General features: G+C 42.0%; 1 protein-coding gene across 1 annotated transcript in view; it reads left to right on the top strand.

Moving 5' to 3' along the window:
• Window positions 1-1,230: 1,230 nt before the first annotated feature.
• The window catches only part of lrrc7 (leucine rich repeat containing 7), a 138,643-nt gene continuing 124,465 nt past the window's right edge, over window positions 1,231-15,408 (top strand). The window contains exon 1 of the mRNA XM_063500601.1: window positions 1,231-1,396. The gene's annotated coding sequence lies outside the window, so the exon portion shown is untranslated. The remainder of the gene's footprint in view (window positions 1,397-15,408) is intronic.

Genomic DNA, 15,408 nt, shown 5'->3' with positions numbered 1-15,408 from the left:
TTCGGAAACATGGCTTAAACAATTTCTCTTCCACAACGTAATCCGATAAAAACCGTTACACGTCAGCTTCCCGTGGCTGTCATGCGACCGGCTATTGCAGGATGCAATTCGTCACGCTTATGGATCATATTACACACATCTGGAATCGATTAGTCACTTCCGGAGTACTTCCGGTAAGGTCAAAAGGTCAAGGCTAGGGTTATCAATTAAATTTTGACACAAGGTGGGTATCTTCTTTTTTCCCCAGGTAACCCCAGATAGATGTATTAATATAAAATAAAACAGAACTTTGACCTTGCAGTGTTAATATGTGTGCACGCCATATAAACATTGGAAGGTGTAATGAAAAAAGAAATACATTTAATAAAGAAACAATATTGGACAATAAGTAGAATATATTTAAAGTAGTGACTGCAAAGTAAACTAAAGTGAATCAACTGGTGGTTAGGTGTGGAGCTTACCATGTGTGACTTGCCATCATAATAACACATATACACCTATACCAATTTCAAATTCCCAAACCTTTAATAAGATCTGAGTTTTTCATAGAAGTAATGAACACCAGCCTAGGATATATCGCAGTTTTGTTTTGTTTTTTTAGCCCCAAAAGTTTTGGTGTTGAGTTAAAGTGAATAAAAATGACTCCTCAAACATCAAGTACTTTGCAGGGCTGCACATGCAGTCGTCTGCCCAGCTACAATAACAACAACAACCTCCATAAAACAAAGAAGGGATGCTGTGGCTGCTGAAAGCTGAAATATTCAACACCCATCCACACCTCTGACAGAGAGAGAGAGAGAGCTGAGGACTTGAACTCCTTTTCTCTCTCCCACATCTCTCCTCCTGCTCTGCACCACATACTCACACATGCCAGTGGGTTGCTAGGCAACTGTAAAATAAAGCAGTCGGCTCTGAAGTCATAGAGAGAGAGAGAGACGGAGAGATAGGAGAGAAAGAGAGTTCACAAGTACTGCAATCCACTACTGTTTTCTTTGGCTGTGTACATGATCCCACCACAGCTCTCAGCACCCATCTGTAGATCTGCGAGGAGGACTTGTGACTTCTGGTTCTCTGACTGACGACCAATCGGGGTTGGCCAGGGGGCGGGCTCAGCAGTTCCCTGGGTTACCCGTGTGATTGACGTCCAGCCTCCTGCAGCGGAGCGCGCGGCAGTGTATCACTGATGCTCCTGCTTCCCCCCCGGAGCCTGTGGAGAAATCTGGAAGAGAGGAGAGAAGGAGAGAAAACAGAGGAGCAAGAGAAATGCTAATTATCTGAAGTCCTTCACTCTTTCCCTCCTGCTCGCTTTGCTGGAAAGATGAAAGCTGGAGCTCTGGAAGAAGCCGGCTGAAGGGAGAGGAAAGGAAGGATTCTTCAACGAGGGGGAGATTTGTTGGTAAGAGAAGCCGCATGCTACTTTTCTGTGTCTTGGCTTTAGTCAGTCACCTGTCCTTGCCAGCACTGTGAAATATGGGATAGCAGGTAAAGTGGAGGGGGGAGGTCTTTGGATTGTGTGCGCTTGAGGCAGATTTTCCTGCATCCTGCGTTGCTGTACAAGGCTGTTTGGTGTTACTGTATGAAACCTACATCACACATTAAGCCCGTTCTACAGTCTCAGGTATGCAAATGTTTTAGCTGAGTAAGAGCCGCTGGGTCTGGGTGAGGATATAGGAGGCAGGGTGATTCCAAAGATTCTGTATATGTGAGCTCTATCGGGAGTACAGTTACAGCTGAGGCCAGGAATTTAAGGCTTGTCTACTGTATCTGCATAGGAGGAGGAGTATTAATTACATAACACTTCATCTATACTCTTGTATCAGAGCAGCGCAGCACCATGCTGTCCCATCAGTCCAGAGAAACCTCACTGCTCCCTTCCTTTCTACTGTAACCTAGAAAGACACAAAGGCAGTTTCTAATGGGATAGGCTGATCTTCAAAGGACACTTACACTGAGTTATCCATACCTCTTTATCTATATGTATGACTGCATCACCCTGTTTTCAGTTTAAAGCTTTGCTGTGCTTCAGCTGCGCTTCACTGCTGTGCGCAGGCAAATGTTTGATCCTCTCGATGCAATTTAAAGATCATAAAGAGAGACGGGTCATGCACGAGGTCTGCATTGCTCTCAGCGCCTGGCGTCTGTGCCACCAGGACTTCCTAAAACCTCCATTAGGAACCTCGGGCCAAGCGACAGCTGGCTTTCCCCCCTTGCCCCCAGGACTCTGCTCTGCACCATCAGGGACTTGGCTTTCTGCTCGGCTGCTCTAACGTTGCGAGTCCTCTTCCCGACCACCTGAGGACACCTCAAAGGCTTGAATGCTGTTTTGGATCAGGTGTGAAAACTTTCAGCAGGAGGAAGTCTTTATTTATTTATTTTCTTACTTGTCTGCTTTTGGGGGGCTTTTTTCCTGAAGTAAAATAACCAAAACCTTCAATTTAAATCCAAAAATGTTAAATATCTGGAGTTTTCTGCAAGGTACAATTGATGTTATTTAAAAACATGATTTTAACATACAAAACTCTGAATCTTGTTACAATCCAACCTTCAATCGTTTTTGTTGCCTCTTAAATACTAAAAAAGTATTTATTATAATAATGCTGATATCTGCATGGTGAAATCAGCCTACAAAGCAGTTCTTCTATGCTTTGGCATGTGAATCACAAAGATACACACTCTAAAACATAGAATATCTAGTGGTATAGCACAAAAAAAAAGTCTTAACAATTTAAACAAATCTTACAGATGTACGTGATGAATAGCAGTGTTCCTGTTTAGTCTGTTTCCTCAACATGTCCGTTGAACATGCTAGTTCTCACCTGCTCAAAGCACAGAAAGACCTCAGCTGACCCATGTTAACTCTACAAATCAAAAATATTTGACTTCAATAAGAATTATACTGATAGCCTGCTGGGATGCTTCTCCTGAATGACGATATTTTCTATGCCAACCATCTTGATGTGAAATGACTCACGCCACTCATAAAACTCCATCTTGTCTCCTCGCTAATGTTGCAGCCTAACAGATTTTTGAGGTTTGACGTAGGCAACCTTTAACAATACCCTTTACAGTTTGGACCTGATAGTTCTTACAACACTGTAATCTGTTATCTTTGTGACTGCAGGTCTGATATCGGTCCGCTCGTTGAATTCAGATGCTTGTTGCAGATACAAATCTAAAGAATAAATCTACGGGACGGCAGCTCGTACAGAGGCTGCTTTCTGTTTGCCATCACTGAGGCCTAATCAGATATTCCATAGCATGAGAGTAGCTACAGTTGGAGGTGTTTGGGTCTCTAGAGCTACTGCCTGTCTGCCTGCCTGCGTAGGAGGAACCATCTCTTCTTCACAGCTCTGTCTACCGCAGATATAAAGCTTTGGGATTCGTTTTTGCTTTCTGCTTGTTTTTAGAGCACTGCAGGGAAAGATGACAGGGAGAGAAAGCGAGGGGATAGGGGAGACTGCGAGCCAAATTTCAGCCCACAAATTCACAAGTACTGAGATATTCACCTTAACCCACAGATTCACTGGGATGCCCCTCAGCTGTGGAATTCTTCTAGCGAACTGTAAAGTAACATCGGCATAGTCCTGCAATTGCAGCCTGAGGGCTAACCTCAGAATATCACCTGATCAGTGCTGACGGGTAAAAGCATGGCAGCCGTGTTTTAGCACGCCTGTTGGATAACAGGATGACTGTGTGTCGGTGACACTGCGTAAGTGGCAACAGGAGGTGCAAAACTCTAATTAATGTCAAACTCAATTGTTGAGAGCTAAAGAAATAGCTTTTTTATAAGAAAACAAGTCTGAAAATTGAACCAGCTTTGCATTCATATCACATAGCTTGGATGATACTAACATGGATGTGTGAAAAGTCAGAGGAGGGGCAGTTTCTTGTGCAGCTCTTTACAACCTTGTAATATTTAGATTTGATACAGTGGCTCTCTTCCACTTTCGGCTTTTGGCCTGTCCTCCTCCACTTACCCCGGACCAGTCGCACCAGATGGCTGCCCGTCCCTGAGCCTGCTCTCCTGCAGGTGTCTTCCTGTTAAAACAGAGTTTTTCCTTCCCAACGTTGCCAAGTGCTTGCTCAAAGTGGGTCGTCTGATTGTAAGACTTTTCTCTGTATTATTGTAGGGTCTTTACCTTCTAATATAAAGTGCCTTGAGGCGACTGGTATTGTGATTTGGTGCTATACAAGTAAAATTAGATGGAATTGATGGATTAATGCAGCCAATAAGATTAAATGTCAACTCAAACTGATTTAGGCAGAAGATGGAAAATTATAGTCAGAATGTTGCGGCTTCCCTTCAGTATTTGTTCCATAGTTGCTACATTGGCATACATGCAACCTGTTTCATCTGACAGATCGTCTTTTCTGCATCCAGGTTGTCAGCTCCGAGGTAAGGGAAAGTTTTCAGTTCTAGGAACGGGCATCCTTTTAACTCTGCACAAGTTATACTGCGTTTTCACTCTGAGCCCTATCTGCTTTGTGGCATATTTCCCTAAACAAACCACAAGTTCCTTTTCGCCTCCTCTCCTCCTGCCGAGCCTGAAGGTGCCATCTGACACACCATTTAATTCCCTTATTTATACAGCTGATATCATATGGGAGAGCGTTAATCTTTTGCTGCTATTGGCACCTTGTCCTTGTGAGGTTACACGTGAATTTGAAATCAGGCAGCAGGACTTCAGGACTAGTGTTCTTCTGCCAAACTTACTTTTCTCTAACTCAGGCTGCTTCACCACTGATGCTGTGTTTTAAAGATGAATGTGTACCGCTACGTATTAATATTTTCCTCCAGTGGGTTAAAATGGAGGCTGTGCTCATTATTGCCATGGTGATTCATAGCATGTGAGCATCATGATGCCTTTCCTTTTAAAATTTCCCTTCACCATGCACACACACTCAACTGAACTTTTAGATAAACTATTTTCTGAGCCCATCAACTAAATGAAGTCAAACCTGCCTTCTAGAACCGGCCCTTGTTGTTACTGTCTGTATGTATTTATATCCAGATGATTATCCTGTCTGGTTTCAAGGTCACAGAGACTTTCTAAAGGCGATCTGGTCATGATGACACCCCTGTGGTCCAACCTGCATTGTGGGATATACTTTTTACATCCCACAGTCCGATGGCAATGTCAGAGCTGCGACAGCATATGTTTGAAGCTTCAGCAGTATAACTGGTTATCTCAGGTTTACATTGTACGTAACCTGCTCAGCTGTGTCCGTATTCTCTGAAGGTGTTTTTCCACATTTGAACAGCTGAACTGAACTGTGCGGTGTTTGATTTTATCTGTATTTCTCAGGGAAGATGTGTACTGTTGCTCATAAACCTGCTAATTAAGACTTCCAGGGAATGTGGGAAGGTTTGATGCAGATTGAAAGACTGGAAAGATTGTGGACTAGTTCTTCTGAGGTGTAGGGATCTGGGAGATGTAGGATATTCTCCCACTAAGATTTATTAGGTCTGGACACACAGGCATGTTACCAAAGGGACTGCACTATGAAGTTTTCACTCCAGTGGTGTTGCAGCAATATACTGTGCACAGGAGCAGGCCAGCAAACCCCTTTTTTTCCTTTGTCTGATAAACATCAATTTGACAGATTCAGATTCTCTAAAGAAGGAACTGCAATTTTTAAACAACAGAAACCTAAAACAGAGGCACCTAAACCTCATCCGGACACATATCCAGGATGTTAATCTTCCTTACTGGCTTTTATCTGTTTTTATAGTCGTCTTTTAACTTCTCCCATTTAATGCCACTTGGGTTGAAGCTGAAGGAATTTGCACATTCATATAGTCTCCGTTTTGGGCTGCCTTTTCACAGTTTTTTGTAATGAATGCAAGTAAGGTGTGAGCAAAGCAACAATAGCAATATAAATAAGAATGCACCAGTGGCTGAGTTCATGAAATGTCAGAGCTGACCATCCAGCCTAAGCATGCAATATACAAGGGTGAGAGCTTTAAGGTGAGAGGTTTCAGGTTTGTACTAAAGGTAGTATCCAGTGTTTCTAAGCATTGTGGAGAGGGATGCATATAAATGAGATTACCTTAATCCAAAACTGACATTAAAGTGGGAGCCACAAGTCTCTTTCTTGCCTCAAAGGATAGCGGGGGACGTTTCTCCACCAGTTGCTTGAATATACAGTGAAAAAGGGAAAAAGGCATCAGTTATAATCCCTGCGTGTTTATATTCAGATACTAACTCAGTCTCAGAGCCCTGGAATGTAGCAGTTGTGTGGCTTGTAGTCTGTATTTTACTTCTAAATTCCATATATTTTTTGTTTGTTTGTTTGTTTGTTATTTTTGGTGAGATGGGAGCACTAGAATTGCGCATGTTTCTGATCATCTGGTGCCAGCACCAAGCCTTTGGCATGAACGTGGCTGCAGCCACAATCTGATACCCCCCATCGTGTGACCGCTTAGAGAAACCGGATCATGGGAACATATTCCGTGAAAACCTGAAATGGATTTTTTCAGAGCAAAACGTAGATTAAATCATCTCAACTGTGGTGATACAGAGCATGATCGTTCTCGCTCACAGAAGACACTCTGAAACGTATTCATCACAGGATAATGGCTGATTCTATTTCACTGAGCTGCTTTGGTTTCAGGTCAGTGTGACACTGTTATGATTACATGGGTAACTTAAACAGGACAGATGTATTGTTAATGTGATTGGTAACATCTGTGCTTATGCTACTCCGACAAGTCAAAATGACTGCTGTGGAAAAGGCCCATTTTGTTAGGCTGCTATCTATGTTTGAGTCTGAAAAAGAAGTTGCAGTTTATAGAAATCCTTCACAGATTTGTCAAATAACTTGTAGCTTGTAATTTCCAACAGGATTGGCAGAATAAATGCTGAATGGCCTGTGCTGCAATACAACAGCATTTTTCTGTGTATTGTAAAAGAGTTACCAATTAGGGAACGGTCATTTCTTGGTTATAATACTGTATTTCATATTTTTCCCTTTTCTTTGATTGATCCACCTCGGGGTATATTGATGATGACCACATTTGAAATATAATGTGTCAATAAACCACATATGTCAAGGATAGCGCAGTTGTTCTTTATGTATGCTACTATAGCACGAGTTTAGTTCCAGATTCTGGCTACCTCATCGCACTTTGAGTCTAATTTTCAAAAAAAGAAAGCACATAACAACAGTTGTGGTTAATTTTGACTCATTGAATGACAATAATCTTGTCACTGTGAACTCTTTTGGGGCACAATATCTGATGTCGTGAGCGCCCCAATGCACCACAGTAAATGTGTCCATGAAGTGAAACGTACATTGTTATCCACTTTTTAAACGATACAACACCAGCTCCTGTCCCCTTGATGGCTGTCTTTTTACTCAAAGTGACTAATTTTATTGCTGCCATGTCTGGACAGAAAGTAGTCTGTGTGAGACCATAACCCAATCCTAATGCTACACCCGCCATACTCTGTGCATCATGCACTGTATGTACCACATAGATGCCTCACAATTGTCATTAAGTGTATTGGATCTAGTAATCCTACCCTGGATTTTACTTTTTTGTTGTTTAAAAGAAAGTATAAATATAAATTTTTTGAGTGAAATGTAAACATAATGGATAGTAGTCCAAGAAGCTTGGAAAGAAAAGCATCTGGACTTCTTGAAGTCTCCTTGAAGACGTTTCATCCAAGAAGCTTCTAAAGTTTTAAGAGCAACTGGTGGAGCGTGCCAGATTTTAAGCCCTATGGGAGTGTCCCCAAGAGGGTCATGAACCCCCTATTGTTCCTCTACCTAATCACACGAGACAAGTTGTGAAAGTGGATGTGGGTCACAATCAGCCGAGGTTTCGGGTGAGCCCATTGTGAAACCTAGCCCCACCCTATCATGTGATTTCCTGAGGTCAAATGGCCCAGGATGTGAGTGGGCGTTAAGGCGTCTGGGAAGGAATCTCAAAACTGGACTATAGATGGCAGACAGTTGGTATTGTAAACCACTGCCTCTGTTCATCCACCTAACACAGATGGTTAGAAAGAGTAGTGAAAGAAGCCATCGATGTCCACTGTGAACGACCATCTTGGCTCGTGTGATTAGTTAGAGGATCAATAGGAGGTCCATGACCCTCTTGGGGACACTCCCATAGGGCTTTAAATCTGGGACTCTCCACCAGTTGCTCTTAGAACTGAAGAAGCTTGTCGGATGAGAGGTGAAGACTGAGACTATGATGACCTGGATGACTGAGAACCTTCACAGATATAATGGATAGTAATAAACTGGATTTTAAAAATTCATTTTTTATCCGAGGACCAAAATCGCATATAAATTCAGAACCCATCGTGCTCTTTAGAGCTAATTAATTTCTAGTTTATTAAATAAGAAAAGAAATACTCTGTGTGGCCCTGTGCCACATGTTGGTCATGCAGTCCTTTGCTTAGAATATAAGGTACAGTTGCAACTTGGAAAACCACTTAGATTTATTTTTGAAATCCTTCAAAACATCACTTAGTGGTGTTAGATGAAATAAAAACAGCTCCTTCATTTGAAAGTAATGAGCAGAGGCTTTAGCTTAACTGACTCTGCTTCTGCATCTATTAGAGCAGGCATATGTGCTTGTTTTCAGTTTGTGAGGACTGGAAAAATCAGTAAGCATTCAGTGTAGGTACACAAGTCTAATCAGCGTAATAAGAAAAACTCTGCAAACCAATCTACTTAAAGTAGGCCCGGCTACAAGTGAGGCATTCTGACCCACATATATGAAGACAGACGTGCAATCCAGAAAAAGAGAAACGGTGCTAGAAAGAAGGTTTTTCATCTGTGCATAAAATTCAGGCTAAGTGCAGATGAATTGCTTCCTAAGTAGTCTGGTTTAGAAAGATTATGTGTGTGTTTGCGCTCGTCTGTCTGTACAGTTACTGTATAGTTGCATCATTCTCAGCTGGATTACGAAACAGTGAGAAATGAGCGGAGACTGGGAAGAAAGAGAGCGAGAGACACAGGAGGAGACAGATGAGAGAAACAAAGCTTGTCAGGTTTCCACAATATTAAACATAAAAAAACGATATTTAATTTTTCTGTCACAAGTTATAAAAACAGCAGAAAGAAAACGCTGGCACAGTTTAAGGAGCCTCGGAGAGGATGACTCATTCAAGTGATGAGCTTTCAACAGTTCCCGTTGCTGAAAAACATGTAAGCGCGTTAATCTGCGGTCAGCAAAAAACAGCCCATAATCGATGTTTCTGATCATCCTGCAGCTTCAGATAAACAGCATCTGTCAGGTGTCATTACTGCGCAGATTAAGGATTCAACACAATCATACGACAGACAATCAGACAGCCTTTTTAATCTTGTGACGTGTTTATTTTGCAATTTCAGAAACAAAATCCCCCAGATCCATTTTTTTGATTGAATAAGAGAATAACCGTGACAGTTTCATGAGTATGAAAACCATGCTGGCCTGCAGTCATCCCTTAGGCTTACACAGATTCTTTTTCTCACTCTCTTTTGAGAACATGTCTTCTTGCGTGTCCTCTGCTATATTGAGACCAATTGCCACTGTTATCTCTGCACTAGTCTCCTTGAGGAAATCCACAGTCAAAATGGACTGGTTAACATTCACAGGTGCAGGGAGGATATTTACTTCCATGCCTGTTACAAAAAAATACCTCACCCCGACCAGAGGTGAAGATAATAACTGTTCACAGACATGTGTGGATCACTAAAAAGAAACCTAGAGCGTTCAAGGTGAGGAGCCCCAGATTGAAATTCAATTAAGCTAAAATACAAAGAGATGAGGGAGGCCCTGTGTATGGCGATTGGCACCGAATGTTCAGGGTTCACACAGATTCTCCATGTGCCTGTGTGTTTTTTTCCTCCCACACTTCAAAAACATGTTCTCAATACTTTCATATTTGATTCTGAACTTGCTTTAGGTGCAGACCTACTCAGGATGTGCCCCAGCTCTTGACCTTTAGGAAAGGCTCCACCCTCAACCCCAAACATCCACACAATACTAATACGTTTAGACTCGTTTCAGCAATATTCCTTTTTTTCTAAGACCAATACTGATATTTAGGGATTTAAAAATCTTTTCTTTATGTTACATATTTAGTTTTGTTATGTTGTTGCCAAGTCATCGATTACTCGTTTGCCTGACTGTGCTTGGATCAGCTGTTTGTTGTTGTTTGTGGTGTCACAAACCCATTTGGCAACAGGCGCATTGGAGAGTGCCCTCTGGTGAACAAACTGAGCAACCACTCTTAATGTGGTTGAAGGGTGTTTCTTCGGTCTCTACTTTACTTTTTCATTTCAGTTTTCAGTCTTTATAAATGTGATACTGATATATCAGCTAATAGCTGACATCAGTCGCTATATCACCCGGGCTCTAAATGTATCTTTTAGTTTTCTAAATGTATCTTTTTGTTTATTTAGTTTATTATTATTGTCCCCTTTTAAAATTATACAATAAAGCAGTGTCCCCCTCCTATTCAGAGGGCTCAGATCCCATCCCTGCTCCATACTGACATAGTACCATACCATGTTGTGATTAATTTGCTGCATTGCGCTCCAGGACAGACATTATACGAAGAGAATTTGGAACAAAGAACTGTTATGTTTACAGCCTTGCAGTTCCTTTGTTTATGGCCTCAGCTGTCACAACAGCAAACAAAGCAGAAGTCCGCCCACAAACAGTTTTTTGGTGGTTGATTACAGAAATAGGAGGGGGAAACTGTTTCTGCCAGACTGCTATGATAAGATTTGGTGCGAGCAAGGTTGCCTCTTCTTCCTTTACTATGTATGCTTTTACAATATCCAAAGTTTGACAAAAATCTAAAGGAAAGTCACAGTGCAAAACATAAAGGTGTATATTTGCAGCTGTAGAGTATGTAACAATAAAAGTATTGCATCTAAATACATTTAATTATCACCAACAATTTCTCCTTGTTTTAAGTGAAATGCGACATTTATGCGATGTAGCTAAGAAGACTGCAAAGCTACAGGTCTGGTTTTTTTTACTCTCTGATTATGATCACTGAACTGTTTAGACAATGGAGACAACCACTCAGAGCCAAAGCATTTTAGATAAAGACGTGCCATCAAAATGCTTCACTGACAATCTAAAAATATATCTGCAGGGGTGGAAATCCACCTGATGCATGATGTATGCGTGTGCCTCTGCATCTAATATCACCTGCCAACAAAAAAACAAACCCACTTACAGCGACTGCAGGTTTAGACACACAGTGTGATTCAAACCGGGTCAAACATGGTAAAACACCGCCTTACTATGTTTTTTCAAACTGCTTTTGCTTTATCTTCCATTGTGATCATTTTCCTTTACTGAGCAGTATCGCGCAAGAGTTCTTGCAGGACTGAACAAGAGGAGCACTCCTGTGACAAGCTAATGTGTAGCAAATATAATGATTTGACATGATCACTGCATGGTTTTGCATTCTGACATTAGCTACTTAGCAACTGAGATGGATGAGCAAGTCAGTGGACAGTCAAACTTTTGACCCGGAAAATGGTCAGATCACTAAACTTCCTCTAGTAGTTGTTGAGATATTTGGTTTTGTCTACTGAAGTCTTGTCTTGAGAAGAAGAAAACTCGGAGGGTTAACCAAGGTCACTTTGGGAGGAATATGTCTCCTCTCCTCTCCTCTCCTCTCCTCTCCTCTCCTCTCCTCTCCTCTCCTCAGCTCTGTAGGTTACCATAGCACCCGGGAGAGAAAAAGTCAACCCACACAGAGTCTCCTACCACTCATTCTCTTCCGCTATCTCTCTCTTTCTCTCTTTCGCTCTCATCCTAGTGCACCATTGTGTCTTTCAGTTTGCTCCTTCACTCTACCACATCTTTCTCTCTCACAGTCCTACCTGCCTCCCGCTGTTCTGATCTCAAGACCATCATTTTGTTGGATTTTTAGTTGTTTTTTTAAATACTATTTGCTCTACTCTAACGGTAAATTCAGCGTTACCTGGGTATTTGCGTGCAGGTTTGTATGCTGTAGATGCTCAGTTATGAATATGCAGATATGTTCTGCCCAACGTGACAACTCAGCTTCACTGTCCGCCCACACACACAGGATGCCCATGGACACATACACATTCGCAGAGCTCCACGGGGGGAAGAGTGGGCTCTCACTGAGGCTCTCCAGACTCCAGAGTTGTTGGCGGTAGCAGGGACAGCACAGGCCACAAACTTGTGTCTTCTCTCGTATTTTTTTTTCGTTCTGTCACTAGTCAAGTGTTGCTGTGCTGCTTCTGTACGATGCTAACATTTGCTGGAAATTTGTGTGAATCATAGTCTGAGTTGGTGTTTGCGTGCATTTGATGCTGTTGACAGAGTGAGTCATCTGGGACTTTTCACAGTTATTGCTCAGGTAAATTGAACAATTTGGGATTGCCAGCTTGGACGACTATATATGCTTGTAAAGGTGTGCAAGAAAAACTCCCAAACATTGCAGAAGTGTTCAAGATATTTCAGAGTTGAAGATAAAGAGGGAAAAAAGGAGGGACCAGCTTGCTCTGGCAGCCCCTTAACTGGAAAATGCCATCTGTTGTCTGCTCTATCCAGTATTAACTGTATTAAATAATCCATGTGGCCGGATGATCATCAGGATTGTCCCAAGTGCTAATGAATATGGGTGAATGTGGAATTTGGCCAGTTACGTAGGTATACTGCAGAGATCCTACAAAGAAAGATTTATGCGTGCATTTCAACCTATAGACTGTATTTAAATGATGAATGTTGTCATTGTAGTGTCACTTATTGGCTTGTTGAAGCCTCCCCTTTAAGTTTATGATTGTCACCGTGCTGGTTGTATGGACCCATATTTATGTCAGGTGCTAACTTATCTGTTAATGTCAGCAAGCTTTGGTTAGCAGGTTGTAAAATCATGTAGACATGCTCATTTCCTCTCTGGAGTTGGGCATTTTATCATGCAAATCTAGCTAATGTTCAGACTCGAGTGGCTGTTCAAGAGACTGCAGTTTTTAGCCTTGCTGCCACTTTGTTACCTTTACCTTTAAAAACTACCACCAACAAAAGAAGTTACCTACCTAATTTATGCACGCTCATTTTATTTCATCTCGTTGTGAGCGGCCATGTTGTGCTTTTCCATTGTTCAGATAATTAACTGTTGTTCAGGAGAAGTGCTCATGTTGTAGTGAGCACTTCTCCTCCACTCACCTCTTTTTCACTCTCCTCTACTGCACGTCATAAACTTTATTGCTTCTCCCTCGCATGGTTTGCGCTTTATTCACATTGTTGTTCATGATCTGTCTCTGCCTCTCTTTTATGTTTTCTCTTCTCTTTCCTCTCTCATCCCACTGCTGGTCCCAGCAGATAACTGCCCCCCTCTGACCCTGGTACTGCCAGAGGTTTAATGGGGGTTCTTCCTAGTCTTCTTAGTCATTTCTTAGTCATCTTAGGATCACTGGATCACTCATTTCTGTCTCTTTCGCTAGTACCATAGTGGTGTTCTGTGCTATTTAAATATAACAGAACAGAGTGTGTTTAGGTTCCTGTGGCACATCTTGGACTGATGCATGTATAGAAACCGTACATGCTATCACGCTATTATCAAAGTCATTTAGATCTTTTTGGTGTTTTGGGGAGGTGTGTCATCCTCTGCCAGAAGGATCACCTCAAGTGTTAAACGTTTCGTGCATGCAGGCATGCACTCAGGATAGAGTTGACACATGGCAAAAAACATCCCACCTGCAGGTGAGCGGACCACCTGCATGTCTGTGTGGAAAGTAACAAATCGGTTGATGCTGGAAACAGGTTGGAGAAGTTCATTGTTGCAAATTTGTATGTTCACAAGCCACAAGCAACTGACTGCAGAGGTGCATATAATGTTTGATTATTTTAAAAGAGGAGGATTTTGTGCGTGTGTGCATTGCCTGTTACCATGGGGTTTACACTGATCTGTCCTCCTGTCAGAATCCACACTTCCTGTTTTGTGAGCAAGCAGGGGGAGTACTGACAGCTGTGTGTGTGCACTTTTGGATGGCTCTTCTCTTTGAGGACCAGTCAGAGTTTTAGAGCTTGGGAGCGGAGACAGCTTGGCTCACCCTCACTTTTGGGAATTTCATTAAAGGTTTGTTGGAGTTTTAGGGTTCAGCTTAGAATCAGGTATAGGTTAGAGTCGCAATCAGGAAATTGATTGATTGACTATTCAAGTTCATAACGAGGCTCATAAGGGGCTCAGGAATGCATTGTGCCAGTCAAGGTCCTCACAGTGATAGAAATATACAAATATATGTGTGTGTTTGTGTGCTCCGTCGTATGCAGCAGGTGGAGCTCTGGTTCCAGTGCTGGATGTCACACGTAAGCCTGCATCTCCTTGAGTGAACACACTAAGAGAATTTACCCTCAATGAAGTAAAATCCGTTTTTTGGGGTAAAGAGGACACGTGTGTTGGTTAAATGAATACAAAACAGCACAAGTGTCCTAACATGTTACAAAACAATTGTGCTTGTGTGTAGGAGGGAGGCACTGAGAAACTTACCTGTTTCTCAATTACACAGACTTCAGCAAAACAAACTGTGTTCTCAACATTTCATGAGAAAAGACTCACCTGGAGGTTTAAACCTGAAATTTGCAAGAGAGTCCTGAAAGAACAAAATATTAATGTGGCATGCTTTTTCATTGGTTGGAGAAACTGGAGCTCCCGGAGAAAGCCTTGCAAGCACAGAGAGAACATGCAACCTCCACACACGGAGCTGCAATGTTACCTCTTGCTGTGAGGAAAAAGTGCTAGCCACTGAACCCCCTGCTCTTGTTCTGTGGCCACGTCAGTGTCAAACGGGTCTTCGTGTTATCCACACTGACTGCATGATGTCGAGATCAGGGTTCTGTGTCCTGTTGCTATGTTTCTGAACAGAATTTGGAAACCATCCTTTCTTTTAGTTCAGGCCAGAGTTTAGGAAGTGCAAGCATTTGCATAGATTGCCACACATTTCCTGCTGCAAAGTTATACTGTTTAATTAACTCTATTTAATTACTGAGATCTATAGCAATTATGGCAATATGTAAAACTAACAAGCGCAAATTACTCAAGTTATTCATGTTAATATGCGACAATAGGTAGACAGATCGGAGATAGATCAAACTTCCTCTCCACTCTCTTTCCATCACAATCATCTTTTCTGTGCTCTCCTCATTAGTTTCCATGGTAACGGAGTGTTGCTGAGCTGGTCGTCAGGCTGCCCACTCAGCCCGCACGGCTTTCAAATACACACACACATGCACACACACACTTATGTAGTACACAAACTCATTCACCTACAGATACTTATACACACACACACACACAAACACACACACACACACACATATGTATATATATCAGTGACACAGTTACATATAGAAGAACAAACACTGTGTTACATTCATACTAAGAGCACAAATAGTAGCTCTTCAGTAAT

This window comes from Pelmatolapia mariae, linkage group LG17, assembly GCF_036321145.2.
Source record: "Pelmatolapia mariae isolate MD_Pm_ZW linkage group LG17, Pm_UMD_F_2, whole genome shotgun sequence".
In the NCBI taxonomy this organism is placed as follows: Eukaryota; Metazoa; Chordata; class Actinopteri; order Cichliformes; family Cichlidae; genus Pelmatolapia; species Pelmatolapia mariae.
The sequence above is the reverse complement of the archived record's forward strand: the minus strand, read 5'-3'. Positions and strand labels throughout refer to the sequence as shown.